The sequence below is a fragment of the Cryptomeria japonica genome, chromosome 5, assembly GCF_030272615.1.
Source record: "Cryptomeria japonica chromosome 5, Sugi_1.0, whole genome shotgun sequence".
In the NCBI taxonomy this organism is placed as follows: domain Eukaryota; kingdom Viridiplantae; phylum Streptophyta; class Pinopsida; order Cupressales; family Cupressaceae; genus Cryptomeria; species Cryptomeria japonica.
Window position 1 is genome coordinate 775,852,358 of NC_081409.1, and position 19,337 is coordinate 775,871,694.

Below are 19,337 nucleotides of genomic sequence, written 5' to 3' on the forward strand. Positions count from 1 at the left end.
CTAAAATTACCATTGTACATAAATGAAAGCCTAATTTTGATGAGCAGTCTAAACCGGAAGCCAAAAGGAGAACCGATAAGAAGAAATTGGATGCTCAAGACATTATTGATCAAATAATTAATGATGGCAATTTGGACAATATTTCTACATTCTTTAATGAATTTGATGAGAAAGATAAAAAGAAGATTGAGGAAGCAATTATTTTATATCTTGATTCTTTTAGTAGAGCATTAATTGAGTTAGAGAAAAAAATTCCCAAAGAATTGTATGATAATCTAGAAGTCAGGAAATTACATGCACAAAATCTGGACTAACAGATGAAGGAAACTGAGTTAGTAAATCTTTGTCCAACAATAACTCCAGCTGAGGTTACTGATTTGATTAATAAAACTGACTCATCCAAATTCATCCCAAAGCACAGAATAAATAATTTAATGCTAGAAAGATTTAAAGAAATCAGGAAGGAGACCATAGACATCTGGGTCCAAACTCTTTAAAATTTAGGTTATGAGTTGAGCCCCAATTTTGTTCAATCACGAAATACACAATTACTAGGGGATAAGAAACCGACACCAATAGAGGAACAAAGTGTAAATATAGGACAACCGACTAGCACTCCACCGAATACTATTGTACCGACTAGTGAGTCAAATTTTGTGGCAGAGGATATCCTTGTAGTCAATGTACAAGATACAGAGGTTAATGAGAAAGAATAGGGTACAAAGGCGGATATAGCTAAGGATACTGACAATAAAATTGTTGAGGATGTATAGGACAAGGTTAAGGCACCAAGTGGTGAAGCCACCAGTGCAAAGAAAATAAAAGATTCAATAGGAAATAAATCTTTGACAGACAAAGGAAAGAAAACTGTGACAGATCTTCCTACCGGCATGGCAATTGACACTATATCCATTGCCAAATGTAATGTGTCACAACTTTCCATCATTTTTAACAAACCCTACCATAAGATGTCTTCGGCAGATGAAATTTTGGTGGCAACAACACTCCAAGCCCAAGCAACTCAAGAGTTGGCCCAGGAGGAATCTAAGGACAAGGAGCTGATTAAGCACAGTTTTGAAGTTTTGAACTAGTTGGTAACTAAATTCCAAGCACAGGAAAGCACAAGCTCATCTGGTAAATTGAAAGAGCTAATTTATTTCATTCCTAAGAACTATGATTCTTTGCTCAAAATTTTAATAAATGAGGCTACGGACAAACTTTTTGAAGCTCGGAAATAAACATTGTTACAAATGATTGCATCTAAAAAGGGTAAACTCCAAATTTGTTCGTAATCTATTGATACAATATTGGAGGAAGGAGGTAAAGTTTGTAAGACTTGTCTAGATTTTACCAAGCTCAGAGGTTCTTTAGATGAGTAACTTTGAGACTACAAGAATAATTTGATCTAGATTTATAATTCCTACAACTCAGTAGCTAACCTTACAAGTTTTTTGGATGGTCCAATTTTGGTAATTATGGACCAAATTTTGAAATTAGAGAAGGAAAGGGACAACAGAATAAAGCAAGCAAATGAGCTCCGAAATCTCATACGTCCCTAGTTGTATAATCTATTATTTCATAGGACTGAATGCATATCTTACATGTAGAAGAAAGATCCCACCATCCTATAAGAAATTGAATATTATGTTAGTCTCTTGAATGGATTGACCTCCATTCTTGACTCTCTTAAGCATGGCTAGGAATCTTACTTTTCATTTTTGAAATCTATGTATGCTGATATTTTGAAACTTGTCTAGAACTGACATGTGTGTATAACTGTACATAAGTCTTTATGGGTATCTCGCTTTGCCATTGATGTCAAAGGGGGAGGAGTATAATGAAAAATGTATATATTACTCAGGGGGGGTATCAGATGTATATAGAAGATTCATGTATAGGTTAGGATGTGCAGATATAGAGGCAGATTCAGTGACAACATCATTTTTCACATGAGTTTTGCAATCAATGCCAAAGAAGGAGATTGTTGGTAATTGACACTCATCCAGTAAGGGTTAATGGAATTTTGGGTTTTCATTGATGGAAAATCATCTCCAAGTGTTGATATTATTTATCGAGATTCTTTAATTTATCATTTTTCTTTGATTGGGTTAACCGGTATTCACTACACTCAATTGATATTCACTTTGCTTCACAATCGGTTAAGTCATCATCCCAATAATGTGTATTTGGAACCCGATTATGGATAGGACCCGACTAAGTTATTTTGTGGCCTCAATAATTTTTGTTAGGGAATTTTTTCTAATATATGTAGGCCGACATGGTCATCAGGATTAAGTATGAAATACCTTGTGATCCGGCAACCAACAGGATTATATTTTTCATTAATGCCGACATGTTAAAAGTTAAAAGGGTATTTAAGGAGATCATTTCAATGATGGATTTAATAAGTTTTGGAATGAGATTTTTGGTTGCAAATATTTCAGAGATCGATGATATACTTTTTGGTCAACAAAAGGAAACTTTTGTGTGCAGTTTCATGTGCACAGTGTAAACCGGTAACAGAATAGAGCATCAACAAAACCGGTACATAGTGAGGGTTAACAAAGCTTAAACCAAAACTTATCCAACATGGTTAGATGCATGTTATGAGTTAATTTTTATTTGTAATCATCTTGTAATATTGTGTAAGTAAGTTAGACTTTGATTTGAGTAGTGATCTCTAGGTAGTTGGCCTGATTGCATGTGCAATCCCCTCAATTTAATATTTGTATACCTTGATCAAGTATTTAGATATTGTGGGTATCAACCCTATTATGGTTTTCCCCTTTGTAGGGTTTTCCATGTATAAATATTGGTATTATGGTGTTTCTTATTTATGTGTTATTTGGTTTATGTACTTTAACTTTATTTATTGTTAACCAGTTTAGAAGGAATAAGTTCAAAACTAACATTATCGATAGACCACTGATTCACCCCCCCCTCTTAGTGTTCTTGGATTCCAACAATTACTGTGGTGGAAACTAATAGAGTAGCCATTGTAGTGACAATGGTATAAACAAGTGGTGGAACCTCTATGGTAACAATGCCTGGAGGAAGCATCACCATCTATTGCTCTTGAGAGATCTGAGCCATTTCTTCTGAAAAGTCTAAGATTGAAGATTCAATCATAGACACAGGTACATCATCAAAACTTGGGAGGATAGACAAAGTTACAAATTCCTCATCATCTTCTTGAATATCTAAGCCCTCATTATCTCATTCCTCATCCTCTTCATTTAAATCAGATTCAATGGAATGAATGGTTACCTCTGTTCAAGTAGGAACCTATGTTATGGTAGAAGTGGTGGTGACTATTGGTGGAAGAGATTCTTCTACATCTTGTACTTCTTCTTCCTGTGGTATCTCATCCTTTTCTTATCCCTTTTCTAATTCTTGTAATGTCAGTTCCTTGGGAATTCCCTTTGGTGCAACTTAAGATGAGGAATTTCCTTTCTTTAGCCCTTTCACTATGAATTTGTAGGTGGGCTTCTTTCCTTTTGACCTAGGAGATGAAATTGGTGGTATCTCATGTGGATCATGTTTGCTTTTAGTTCCCATTTCTGATGTTTTCCCCAAAGGACCTTCATCATCCTGATCATCATCGGAGCTTGTGGGAAGTTGCTTCATCTTGATACCTTTCTTCAATAGCTATGTATTTGTGTTTGCCATAATAGGTGCAAACCTTGTAGAAATAGATTTACTTTCTTTCTTTGGCCACTAAATGGGAGGGAGAGGAGTATTAGCAATATTATTATTAAAATAAATAGGATCCACAATATCATCAGTGGTATTCTCTCAAGTGTCTGGAATTTTGGCCAAATCCAAATTCTCAATTTTCTCAAGTGTTAGGTGACGAAAATCAAGTTTCCTTGTATCTTCATCATCTCTTGAATCGACCCAAACATCCTCAAGCTTGTGTACATGCACATAGTTTAGGTGGATTTTATTTTTTATTCGACGGAAATCAAAGTTGTTGTGGGATTAGAATATTCTCATTATTACCCACTGCATTTCCTCCTTTATGTTTTTGGCCTTTTGAGTAGTCATCACTGAATATCTACCAATTGATTGAGAGGATTTGAGACCAGTCTTGTGTGAAGAAGACTATCTCTCATGTACATACACTAATTGTTTGCATAGCTCCATGAAAACAATTTTGTCTAATGGATATCTTGGTAGCATAAAAGGTTCACCAATAAAGAAACCCACCCGGATGTATGTAAATGTTTCAAACTGTAGGAAAACACACCCGTACTCACAAACTTTGTTAGAAGCAACATCAAAAAGCCTCTTTTTCTACAAATCCTTGTCAAACAAACATTTCCATACTGCAAAGTATGCATCATTAACCCTACAAAAATGACTTCTCCAATTGATGATAGTGAATTGAGAATAGTAATCCCACACTAGAGTTTGTCTTCTATCACCTTTTGTAGACAGACTTGGAAATTGCCTCATAAAGGTGGTTGCATATACAAGATAATAAGTCATGTAGAATTTCAATGTGGTTCTAACTTCTTTCAACTGATTGTAAATTGCATCACTGATTTTCTCACCCTAGTCAATCCTATCATTCCCTTTCGTAATGATGTTCATATACCAGCACATCCATGGTTGAAAGTAGTGGGAATCTGGAAGCCCTTTTACTCAAGACAACAAGGTGACCATATCATTATATTCCTCGATGAAATCTCTTCTATGAAAATATTTCGGCCACCAGGAAGTTGTAGATGTTCAATAACTTGACAAGGAAATATTATTGATAATTTTCTTACATTTATTCTCATTTTCCTCATACCATTTATGTGCTCTTTCCTAAGTGATATCCACCACTTCCTTTGTATAAGTACCTTTGAAGACACTGTTAAAATATTTGTTGTCAAGATGGATAACCACGTTTCCATCTGCATCTTTAACATGTCGAGTGAGAGGATCAAACCACTCTATTATGGCTAGTAAAAAATCAAGATCATGAGTAGCTACTGGAAAGGATGCATACTTATGGAGCTCACTTGCTAGGAGGCGAGATAATCTTGAATGAGTCTCCTAAATCCTCTTGATAAATTCCTCCATGTCCACATGCCCAATCTTTATGTCTCGAATTTGGTCCACATTTGATTTGACTGAACTTTCAGGAAACATATTTAGGTACTTGTCGTACTTGTACTTCATTTTCTTGCCCTTGGATTTTCCAGGGGAGGGCTCAGACATTTGCCAAAGAACTGTATTTCAACACCAATATCAATGTTCACAGAGTTAGCCTCATCAGAATCATGCCTTCATTGATCAAAATTAGAACTGGAAGACAAAAATACCTTAGGAGCAAAAATTATAAAAATCAATGGGTTGGGTTTTAAAACCCAACCTGCACTTGAAAGAACCAAAACTACATATCGGGTTTAAAAACCCAATTTACAGTAAGTGCAAAGAAATCAACGTGTTGGGAAATATAACCCGACATGTCAATGGTAGAACATCAGTTGCAGGTTGGGTTTTAAATCCTGACTTGCACTTGGGATAAGGTCATCTTGCATGTCTAGAAAATAAACCTGACATGTAGACCAAACACGTTAAATGATAGGTTGGGAAAAATAACTTGACCTGCCCTATGGGGAAGATTTGCCTACATGTCAGGAAAAATTTCTTGGCATGCACGTGGAGAAGATCGAAGGATGCAAGTTGGGAAATAAATCCTGACCTGCACTTAGAGGTAGATAGACTTGCAGGTCGAGATTTATTTCCCGACATGCATCCTCATGCAAACCAAAAGGCATGTTGGGCCTTAAAACACGACATGCACCATAGGACAGGTCATATGGCATGTCAGGTTTTAAAGCCCGACATGCAAATTTGGATGGGACTAAGTAATTGGTAGGTCAGGATATAAATCCTGACCTACCCAAAGGGTAGAACATTTTGCACATGTCGGGAAATAAATCCCAACATGTGGTTTGGATAAACTGCTTGGCAAGTCGGAATTCAAAATTTGACCTCCACACGGAAAAACAAACACTCATAAGTCTTTAATCACACAAAGGGATTCGAAAAACCCAAAGGCGACCATGCAAAGGAAACAATAAATCGGGTTTTTTTTCAAATCCAGCATACTGCTAGGGTAAAAGCAAAATGATAATGGCCATAAACTTGAAAAATAAAAAAATAACCTTTAGAAAGCACAAAAATATGACAGGAAAATACCTAATTCAATGAAGAAATCGGAAGCTAAAGATTAAATGAAAAGTGCCTTAAGAACTCAAAAATGCCAAACTCAGTAGATAAAATGACAAATTAAAACATAAAAATGCATTAAAAAGTCTAAACTAAGTGCATTAAATGCACTTAAAACATTGGTGCATCATGCAGGTCGGGAAATATTTCCCAACTTGCTCTCAAAATGACTTACAGGTCGGGAAAAATTTCCTAATCTGCAAACAACACGACTTGCATGAAAAACAAAAAATAAACACTAACTTATAAAAAGCAAAAAAAAAAGCTAAAACAAGACGTAGAAAAGGGGCATGACTTACGAGGCAAGTCAGCCAACCTCAAAGTATGTGAGGTACAAAATAGACAAGTTTCGTAGGGTAGCCTCATGAATTCAGTTCATTTGAAATCGGTGACATATATATGTACATATACACACACATATACATGTATATACATACATATACACACATATTCATATATGTGTATGCATATATGTATATATAGAGAGAAATACAAAGAAATGCAAGTGAATCACTTTACAAGACTATGACCATGACTATTATTTTCCTTGGGGTGATCTCTCTTCTCCAATCTTTTGTCTACCATATTGGAAGATACTCATCTTTCGAGCCTATTCAGATTCTCTAAGTTTTTTATTTTTTAATTTCTATCTTGAAACTACTTGAGTTCCTACCCTCAAATGATATTGGAGTTCCCATTTTATGGGAGATGTATAGATGAACTACACCCACACTATCCTAGGTAAAAGTGATAAGAAGAAATGAATGCAAAATGAATAATTCCACATTTAGATGTCATTGTAATTGGGCAGATCATCTAGGAATTATAAAATCTACTTTCCTTGAATGAATCTCAAACTAGGAGTTCCAAAATTCAATGTAACTAAAAATGCCACTTGTCATGGGACCAATATGTCTCCTTTAATGATAAATTTTTGGTGTAAGGACATCAATGTTTATGTTTAACATTAGGACCTTTTAAAGTATATACAACATGCGACCAAAGTCAAATGATAAAATAATATAAAATTAAATTATGGACATGTTTGTGGTGGTCTAATAACATTATGAATTAAGCACAAGAAATTATAATATAAAATATAGTATTGCACAGATTTTTAATTCTATTAGATTAAACATTTCATTAATGATTGCATAAAAAATCTAACAAAACATCAAATAACTTAAAAAACAAAACCAACATACAATTATTTTTTATCGATACAAGATTATTCATAAATGTAACATACTCTTATATCAAATTACCATTAAAAAACTCAAATACATAATCTTAACATTATTAATATCATATAATAATCCTAGAGTTAAAGTTTAGAAACTTTATTCTAAAAAAAATATAGAGATTTATTGATTTGTTGATGGAGAAAAATGGTCAAATAAATCTAAAATAAAATTATTGTACTCCACGTGAATTTTATCATAAAAAAGAAATGGATAAGATAAAGTGCATTCCACTACAATGTTGTCGTGATATAACAATTTATCAATTATCAAAATTTGACATTGCAAGAAATCAATTATAGTGAACAACCTCAGAGCCTTTATTGAAATACATGGTCCACCTTATGATTTCACTTGTCTTTTCAATGTTGAGATTTTATATTAAAAACAATGTTCAAATACTTTGTAATATATTATTGGCTCATTGTGCTATCCTAAACATCTTTTATGGAAATAATTGAGTTTTATAGAGATTAGTATTATTATTTATATATAACGAGTAATCTAATTTGAAAACAGTTGAATTAAATATATATATATATATATATATATATATATATATATATATATATATATATATATATATATATATATATATATATATATATATATATATATAGTAATTTAAAAATTTTAGTTTTGAAAAAATGTTAAAAAATAAAAAATTTAATATATATTAAATCAAGATATTTTTTAATTAATTTAAATTGTTTGATAGTTTTGGAAGAAATATATATAATTTGATATTAAATATGTTTGGTATTTTAATTTAACAATCGAATTTGGAAACAATTGAATTAAAAATATATATAATAATTTATAAGTTTTAGTTTGGAAAAAATGTTAAAAAATAAAAAATTTAATATATATTAAATCAAGATATTTTTTAATTAATTAAATATGTTTGATAGTTTTAGAAAAAATATAAGGTCTTAGATAAATAATTTGTCTTAATAAATGAATGTTAATAATTGAGCACAATTAACTTAGATTAGTGCTCCTAAATATTCAATGAGTATTTAGAAATCAAATGAGAAAATTATGGATTTAGTTTTGAAAACAATGAAGAAATGTTATTCATACCATTTTTCAATAATTTTACACAACACAAATTAATCTTATTAGTCTAGAATATGTATTAGTGGTAGCACAACTTTAGGAGTATGTGCAGTTCAAATGTGAGTCATTTGGGTTGAAACACAAAAACTAAAGAAACGGTTTGAAGTATGGGCATGAATGTGGAATAAAGTGCAATTTAAAAAAAAAAAAAAAAAAAAAAAAGCTAGCTCATCTGATCAGAAATAAGTCAAAGTATTAAATATTTTAATCTTTAATTAATTTTTGTCCTCATATAAATGTAATAACCTTTCAATACTGGATTGTCTTTTCAACTTCCGATGAGGACATAAATGTGGTGGCTGTTCAGCTTCTTTGAAAGCTTATAAATAAGCCCACTTCGAATCCAATTGCAAGGAATTGGAGAATTATAGAGTTATAGAGGTATAGGCATACGCTCCTTCACAAGATTGCCTAAATTGTACAAGCTTGGGCATACAACTCTCTTTTACAGAGTTTGCCCAAATTGGATAGATTCCAGGCATACAACTCTCTTTTACAGAGTTTGCCCAAATGGGATAGATTCAAGGGCACACAACTCTCTTTCACAGAGTTTGCCAAAAAAATTGCATGGTTCTTACATATTTTCAATCAAATGAAATTTTATATGATTTGTTATGTGTTTACAATACCACAAATTCTGCTTTGGGTATTGTCCTCTGAATTGACAAAATAATTCAGATCAGTGGTATCAGAGCCATTTTCGATCATTGCAGGTGCATCTACAGCCAATGAGTCGCTGCCCATACTACGCCAAACTCTTCCTTTTCTTTGTCTTCAGCAAAAGGAAACGAGGAAGCTACTGCAACATCTACCAAGGAACTAGTAGTTGCTATGCCTCAAGCTGACCAGGGTCTTACTGCTACAATAGATTAGGAAGAAGCGGTTATTCTCTTGAGAGTCTCACTATCACTTTCAAGTTACATGGCAAAATTTTATTTGGAAGATGATAGAGCAATGGGGCCCATTGCCTTTCAAGAAGGGAGTAATGATCAGAAATAAGTCAGAGTATTAAATATTTTAATCTTTAATTAATTTTGTCCTCATATAAATGTAATAACCTTTCAATACTGGATTGTCTTTTCGACTTCTGATGAGGACATAAATGTGGTGGTTGTTCAGCTTCTTTGAAAGCTTATAAATAAGCCCAATTTGAATCCAATTGCAAGGAGTTGGAGAGTTATAGAGCTACAAAGTTATAGGCATATGCTCCTTCACAAGATTGCCTAAATTTTATAGGCTTGGGCATAGAACTCTCTTTACAAAGTTTGCCCAAATTGGATAGATTCTAGACATACAACTCTCTTTTATAGAGTTTGCCCAAATGGGATAGATTCAAGGGCACACAACTCTCTTTCACAGAGTTTGCCAAAAAAATTGTATGATTGTTACATATTTTCAATGAAATGAAATTTTATATCATTTGTTATGTGTTTACAATACCAAAAATTTTGCTTTGGGTATTGTCCTCTAAATTGATAAAATAATTCAGATCATCATCCCAAATCTTTATTGTTTGGCTTACTTGTAGGAATGGTGGTATTTATAAACACTTTCATAGAGATTGTCAAATTACTAGGGTTGATTTCTCCTAGGTTAACCCTTTGGATGTACTAACTTCACTATTCTAAGTGAATAATCATAGACAACATGCATATATGTGTAGATGACCTATTATTATGCTATGACACGTATTATGTATAATCTATAAGTTCATTTTTCTAAAAATGATTGTATTTAATAACGAAAATAAATATCTATGAATATGAATACATAAAAATAAGTCAAGCAAAAAATGAATCTACTTAGATTGAAATGACTAGAAAAGGGAAAAAAATTATAGAATTTAATTTGAAATTTTAATTTTAGGTATAATCTTGAGAATTAGGAAAGTGGACCAAATAGGGAAATGATTAGATTCAAGTGGGTAATGTATATATGAAAGTGGGTATAAATATTGGTTCCTTATATAATTGAGAGGAAAAGGGATGGACATGGAAAATTATATAATTCAAACTTGTTTCAAGAGTTCACCACTTGTTGATATGTAATTGCTTTATGTTTTATAAAAATAGGCACAAAATAAATGATACATTGACATGGGTATGGAAATTTAGTCATTTAATTTCCCCCTCCACATTGAAGTGGATTCAAATATAAATCAAAATTGCATTTAGGTATATGAATATTCACAAAATTATTAAAAGAAAATATCTCAAAATTTATAAAATGATATAGGGTCCATCTAAATACATATATGCATCATTCTTAGATTCCTCTATTTATTTTCAGTTCTCTATAAAACATTTTTCAATAAAAAACTATATATGCAATGAGTAGATTCTACCACACAACTAAGGTATGCACAAATTCAAAGTTAGTATCCTAATAGGGTCTTCTCTTAACCGAGCATTATTGTAAAGCTTCTAACTGAGCTAGGCCTTTAACAGGATGCATTCCGAAAGAGTGAAAATGTTGTGGGTACTAATTTCCACTGTGGTTTTTCCCATTTGGGTTTCCACATGAAAAAAAATCTTAGTGTTCATATGGTGGTTGATTTGTTTATTGTGGATTTGATATCATTACATTGCTTACATGTTGATGAACACATGAATGAGTAGTTTGGTAAATTGTACTTTAAAGTGTTTGATTGAGTAGTTACCAGTATTGGTTATGAACTATTTTTGAGAAGTATTTGCAGATGGGTAAAATATTTCAGTTTATTGTTTTATTGATTCACCACCCCCCACCCGCCCTCCCACTGTCAGTAATAAACAGATCCTCACAATAACAATTGGTATCAGAGTACTAGGTCCTCTTTGTGCAGAAGCTTAACCACTTGAGGTAAAGATTCAAGAATATGATGAAGAAGGAGGGTCCCAAATTCACTAAGGACAACTAAAAAATATGGAGTGACAGAATGAAGATATATATCAAAGGTATGGGTGCTCAGTTCTGGCAACATGTTATTACTAAGTATGTACCTCCTATCGATCCTATGAATGCAAATCAACTTAAGGAGCAATAAGAAAACATTCAAGCATTGGAAGCCATTGTAAGTACACTTTCTGATATTGAATATATTGATGTCCATGGTTTAGAAACTACTTTTGAAGTTTGGGAGAAGTTAGAATTAATCTATGGTGGTGATAAGCATGTTCAAAAGACTAAAGAAGAGAGCCTTAGAGGAAAGTCTGATGATATGAGAATGATGGAAGGAGAAAATATCACCCAGTATGGATAGAGGATAAAAGAAGTTGTCAGTGGAATCCAAAGTGCTAGTGGTACTATAGAAGAAGACATTATGGTGAGTAAAATTCTTAGAACCCTATTGCCTGCCTATGCCATTAGAGTGTCTTCTATTCAAGAGTTAAGGCCAGTTAGTAATGATAAGGTTACTGTTGATTCTTTGATTGGTAAGCTCACTAATTTTGATAACAATGTACCTAAGATAGAATCTGCATTCAAAGCATATGTATTTGGTGTACTGGTGAGAAAAGGGAAAGATGTTTGTCATAGTCATGAATGTAGGTCAAGTCATCATGGCAGTAGTAAAGTTGATGTGGATGATGAAGATAATCTGATGGAATTTGAAGATCTATTAGCAAAAAGATTTCCTAGAGGCACTGATATGTACAGAGGAAAGCTTCCTCTTAAGTGTTTCTCTTCTAACAAGATAGGACATATAGCTGCAAACTGTCCTAATATTGATCAAAAGGAAAAGTTTAGAAAATATAAGGGAAAAGGAAAGAAAAAGTTCTATGTTGTAGTTGATGAAGGTGTCACTGATAAAGAATCTAAGGATGAAGACAATGAGTAGATTATTTTTATTTTTGTTTAAGGAAGATCTGTCTAATAAGAAGGCTCTAATATCTCACATTGACAGTAGTGATGAATGGATTATTGATAGTGGTTGCACATACCACATGACCAATGATAAGAACAATTTTATTTCTCTTGAAGCATTTGATGGTGGTGTAGTAATATTTGGGAACAATTCACCTTGTATGGTAAAAGGTAAAGGTTATATCTCTTTGAATGGTAAAAGTAATGTTTGAATGGTAAAAGTAATGTTGATGATGTATATTGGGTTGAAGGTTTGAAACATAAATTATTGAGTGTTGGTCAATTGAATGACAAAGGCTATCATCTTGAGTTTAAGAATGGAGTGTGCAGGATCTTAGGATATAAAGGAGAATTAATTGCTACTAGCAAACAAATTAAAGGTAATTTATTCCATCTGAATGCTAGTGTAAATAGTTGTTTGGTTGCTAAGGTTGAAGATAGTTGGTTATGACATAGAAGGTTTTGTCATGTGAACTTTGATAATGTGGTTAAGGTCAACAAGTCTAATATGGTGAGAGGTATGCCACACCTTGTTAAACTAGACAATGTGATGTGTACAGAATGTCAGTTGGGTAAGATGACTACATCTTCTTTTAAGAGTAAATATTTTTCTTCTCAGCATATTCTAGATTTGGTGCACACTCACTTATGTGGTCCTATGAGGACTAGAAGTTTTTATGGTGACAAGTATTTCATGTTATTTACTGATGATTTTTCTAGAATGATGTGGGTTGCTTTTTTGAAGGAAAATTCAAAAGCTTTTAGCAAGTTCAAGGCATTCAAGGCCTTAGTAGAAAAGGAAACTAGTAAGAATCTTAAGTGTGTTAGATCTGACCAGGGTGGAGAGTTTATATTAGATAAGTTTGTGAGATATTGTGATGAAAATGGAATAAAGAAGAAATTATCTACTCCAAGGACACCATAGCAAAATGGAATTATAGAAAGGAGAAACAGAACCATTGTTGAAGCAACAAGGACTATGTTGATACAAGGAGATGTACCTAAGATATTTTGGAGAGAAGCAGTCAACACTGTTGTATACACATTGAACCAAGTACTGGTGAAGAAAGGTAATGAAAAGACACCCTATGTGTTATGGTATGGTAAATCTCTTAATGTCAGTTATTTCAAAGTTTTTGGCAATGGATGTTTAATAAAAAGAGATGAATAAACTGGTAAATTTGACCCTAAAAGTGATGAAGGAACATTCCTTGGCTACTCTACTAAGAGAAAAGCTTTCAAGTGTTGTAACAAAAGGATAAAGATGATTGTGGAGAGTGTGAATGTAAAAGTTGATGAGTTATCTGATAAACCTAATGATACCAACAAATCTGATCCAACAGATGATGAACAAAAATTTGTGACTATTGAACCCGAAGTGCAGAAAGTTGTTGAGCAGAATAGTATAGTGGAAGAAGCTCAACCAGTATAAGATGAAGAAGATGAAGAATAAGAAGAGGTTATTGCATCGGAATAGGTTATACCTAGCTATGTAAGTTTAAATAATTATGAAGACCAGATAATAGGTGACAAGAATGCTGGAGTATAGACTAGAAGAAAAAATCAGAGAAAGTTCTTATATGATTTCCACAGTTGAACCAAAGACAATGAAAGAAACTCTTCAGGAAGATGATTGGTTAAAGGAAATGAATGACGAGATTGATCAGATTGATAAAAAAAACACTTGGTCACTTGTTCCTAGACTTGATGATAAAAATGTGATTGGTACAAAGTGGGTATTTAGAAACAAGCTAAATGAAGAAGGAGAAGTTGTTAGAAACAAGGAAAGACTAGTTTGCAAAGGACATGCACAAGAAGAAGGTGAATATTATGGAGAGACGTGTGCATCGATTTATAGGCTTGAAGGAGTTAGGATGCTACTTGAATTTGCATAAATTAAAGGTTTCAAAGTCTACCAAATGGATGTGAAGTCAGCACTTCCGAATGGTATTCTTGAAGAAGAGGTGTATATTGAACAACCAAATGGGTTTGCATTGTCAAAAGATAAGGATATGGTATGCAAAATGCATAAAGCATCATATGGATTAAAGAAAGCACCAAGGGCATGGTTTGAAAGATTTCATGCACATCTGATAAAGATAGGATTTTAGAGAACCAATGAGGACATCAATATTTATTTGAAGACTAAAGGATACAAGATGTTGATTGTAGAAGTATTTGTTGATGACATCATATTTGGAGTAAATAATCATATGCGTATGACTTTTGTAGATGAGATGAAGGAAGAGTTTGAGATGTCTCTCATATGTGAGATAAAAAATTTCATTGGTTTGTAGGTCCAATAGCTGGAAGGTGGAATTTTTATCAGTCAATCTAAGTATGTGAAGGATGTGTTAAAAACCTTTGGAATGGAAGACTGTAAACTAGTTGGAACACCTATGGTTACAAGAAGATGATTCACCCTCAGTGGATGAGAAGGAATATAGATCTATGATTGGGAAACTTCATTATGTTGTTCATAGTTGATCAGATATTGCCCATGCAGTTGGTTTAGTAGCAAGGTTTTAGAAGAACCCTAAGGAGACACATATGATAGCAGTGAAGAGAATATTCAGATATCTTAGAGGGGCAGTTGATTATGGATTGTGGTATCCATACAAAGGGAATGTTTCTTTTCAATTATTCACAAATGCTAATTGGGAAGGAAATGTAGATGACTGAAAAAGTACAAAAGGTGGAGGATTCTTTCTAGGCGGTAGACTGGTATCTTGGAGTAGTAAGAAACAAAGTTGTATATCTCAGTCTACGACAGAAGAAAAATATGTGGTTGCATCCATGAATTATACACAAGCTATATGGATGAGACATGTCCTAGAAGGATTCAAGGAGGATATGACAGAACTGGTGATCATATATTGTGATAACACTAGTGCTATAAACATTTCCTAAGGCTACCTTTGAATATCTCAGAGGTAAGTTAGGGGTTATACCCCTACCCAAGAACAACTAGGATTTTAGTGATGCATCAATCTAGTGGACTTCTTGAATATCTTTCACTGTAGATTGATGAGAAGTGGGCTACTCCTCAGGGGGAGTAGCTAAGTTGAGGAACACAGAGATGATGGAGAAAATAGCAGTAGGGATGAAGACAAAAGATTCCTTTGCACCTTTGGAATTGCTATCAAAGGGGGTGAAGAACAATGATAAGGAGAAGTACAATGACAAGGAAAAGTAATGCAGAGGAGAAGAACAAGTGAAGAACATAACAGTATAGCATGGCATGATGAGTTCCTAGTATTTGTCATCAGTTGATTGTTTTGGTGTTGCATTCTTTTAGTTTTTCCATCAATCCCAAAGGGGGAGAATGTTGGCATGTTTGCATAACTGATGAAGATGATGATGTAGAGGTAAATGATGATGTTGATATGATGATATATTGATGGACTGTTGGTGATGATATAAATGTGATATGATGCTTTATGATCAATTATTTGTGTTGTCATTGATGGAAACAATGTTTGTTTATGTTTGGTATGTCATATAAGCTATTTAAGTCTACCAGTATAGCCAAATAGGTAATGGATTGAATTGGACAACAAAACTACTAAGTAGTAGTCAATCAATAAGCAACAACAAAGAAGGAGATAGTTGCGGTAGAGATCCATGTTGAGTTAGGTGTTGTGGTTTGGAATTTATGATTATGATATTATAATGAATCTATGACCGGAACTGCATCATGTTTGGAGAATCGAAAGTCATGTTTGTAATTGATTGTTGTATATTCAATGTAGGGTTTGAGAACCAGTCACAAGATCTTTAACCGGTGATGTTTTATGGTTTGGCAGAGAATCTTTTCATGATCTTATCTTAGTCGTTGTTGGCAGTGAGCCAGCATCCCTCGCGGGGATTCATGACATGGTTTGACAACCTCCTGTAGATTCTATAAGTCTAGTGGTTGTATCGGGCATTGACAGGTCGAGCTTTTGGTGCAATGGCAACCCTAGCTTGTAACAAGTGGTATCAGAGCTTGGTCATAGGTTTGAATCACACAGGCCATGATGAGTGACACTAGGAGGGGGATTGTTGGCAGTGGGCCAACATCCCTCACAAGGATTCGCAACATGGTTTAACAACCTCTTGTGGATTCTATTAGTCTAGTGGTTGTATCAAGAATTGACAGGTCGACCTTTTGGTGCAATGGAAACCCTAGCTTGTAACAGTCGTGACATGTTAGAATCTAGGTGAATGGAAAAGATGTTGTTTGAGAGCATAAAATGATCAAATTTCTTGGGAAATGACAAAGTTCTTAGGATAATGTGATAAGGGTTTGACAACTTCTCAGATTGATGTGTGGTGATGTGTTATGATCATTCAACGACTGTAATTGTCTTGAAATTTGTTGTAATGATCTGATATGATTTATGATGTAAATTCATTGTAAGTTATGGTGATGTAACCGACCTAATTGTAAAGTGTGTTTAGGTCAATTTTGTGAAGGTTTATTATGTCGGTGATAAGAGAAGAAGAGTGTATCAAACTAGATTAAGATGTCTTCATGAGAGAAGAAGATTGGAGCTAAAATGGATCTGTATTAGCAAGGGGAGAGTGCATTGATCAGATCATTTACCTATTGTTTCCTAATAGTTGCAGTTGTATTAAAATCCCTTAACCAGGTAGGTCCTAACAGGCCTGATCTTGTAAATCCCTTCAGCGAATGGCTCATTAGCTTGAGTTTAAATCTTTTAGCAAGGTTACTCCTAACAAGGTAGAGCTCCTAATAGGGCTGAGGTTAAAATCCCTTCAATGGGTGACTCCTAAAAGGGTCTGCTCTTAACTGAGTATTATTGTAAAGCTCCTAACTGGGCTAGGATTTTAAGAGGGCACATTTCGAAAGAGTGCAAATCTTGTGGGTACTAATTCGCATCATGGTTTTTCGCATTTGGGTTTTCCGAATAAAAAAATTATCAGTGTTCATATGGTGGTTAATTTGTTTATGTGTGGATTTGATATCATTACATTGCTTACATGTTGATGAACATATGAATGAGTAGTTTGGTAAATCTTCTTTAAAGTGTTTGATTGAGTAGTTACTGATACTGGTTATGCATTGTTTTTGAGAAGTATTTGCAGATTGGTAAAAGATTTCAGTTTATTGTTGTTACCAATTCAACCCCCCTCTTAGTAATAACCAGATCCTCACAATAACTAGTTCCTCTCATTTTAAGTCTTCTCCAACTCTCTATTTAGCCTGAACCAAGTCGGCCTGAACCAAAATAAACCTTTTGGACCAAAAACACAGATGTTGATCCACTCTAGGAGAAAGAGGGGTCCAAAAACACATCGTCCAAATATCAATTCACCAATCCGCAATCAATGGAACATAACAAACATCATATCAACATGCTACAAATTCATATAAGAAATTAACAATCAAAACATATCCTCTAATGCAAATGACTCTAATTTGGATCTCCACGTGCTATGATGAAACCTCATAACACATAAAACAATCTTCTACAAAACATATCTGGACCTAAGGATAGGTCTAACATAGAATATCACAACTAGCTATGAATAATGTGACAACACCTGGAGAACACAATGATATTTTTGGACCATAGAACTATCATATATACAATACCAAAACTATATCCAAAGAAAATTTAATAATAAACAACATTAGCAACACTTTCCAAACCCTAACACTTTTGGAATAATTAATAGAACAACCGCATTGTCAACACAAAAAGATATCTCAACACCATAGAAATTCCAAACCAACACTAATCTGGAACAAGTTGACATCGATGACAACCACAAAAACACATACTTCCAACAATCTCCCCCTTTACCATTGATGGAAACACTTGACAACAATCAACCGAACTCATCGTACAACCAAAACTGCAAATTTGCAAAACAATACTATTCTATCTCTATCTCTCCCCGAAATCATGAAACTTCTTTATATCTCTCCCCAAATTTCAAAAACTTCTTTATCTCTAACCCTTTTCCATCAAGGACAAAAGCTTTAGCAACACTACGCACACCACTACTCCCCCTGAGTGTAGCCACAACATCAATCCTGGAAAAGAAATTGGCATGAAAGCTCCCCCTGCAAAAATGCAATAACCCCAACCTTCTCTCAAATAAAATCAAATGTATCCTTTTCCAATGCCTTAGTGAAAATATTTTGAACTTTCTCTTTTGTAGAAATGTACTCCAACCGAACTTCCTTCTCAACAACTTTCTCCCTCAAGTAGTGATATCTTATTGAAATATTTTTTGTTGTTGAATGCATAATTGGATTCTTTAAAAAATTTATTGCACTTGTATTATTAAATATAATAGGAATTTCTTCATCATATGTTACCTTGATATCCTGAAGATTCTATATTATACACATTACCTAAGTATAACAAGATGTCTCTACAATATAATTTTCTTTAGTAGTAGATACGAAAACTGAATCTTATTTCTTACTAAACTAGGAGACCAATTTGTCCCCTAAAAAGAATGCATCACCACTAGTATTCTTTCAATCATCAACACTTCTAGCCCAATTTGCATCTATATAAGTTTTCAACATGAAGTCTCCACCTTTTTTGTACTAAAGTCCAAAATCCACGTTACCTTTCAAATATCTGAAAAAATCTTTTCACAACTTGCTCATGTGTTACCTTTGGATTTGCTTGCAATCTAGCCACTAGACACACATCATGCATGATATCTAGTATAGATGCAATAAAATACAACAATCAACCAATTATTGACTTGTACTTTTTTGTTCAACTTCTTAAAACTCGTCATCTTTTCTCAATTTGCACCCAATGGTTAAAAGAAATGTACCCAATTTGCAATCATCAAAACCAAATTTCTTCAACATTTCCTTCACATACTTGCTTTGAGATAAAAAAAAATTCCATCTTTAGATTAAATAACTTG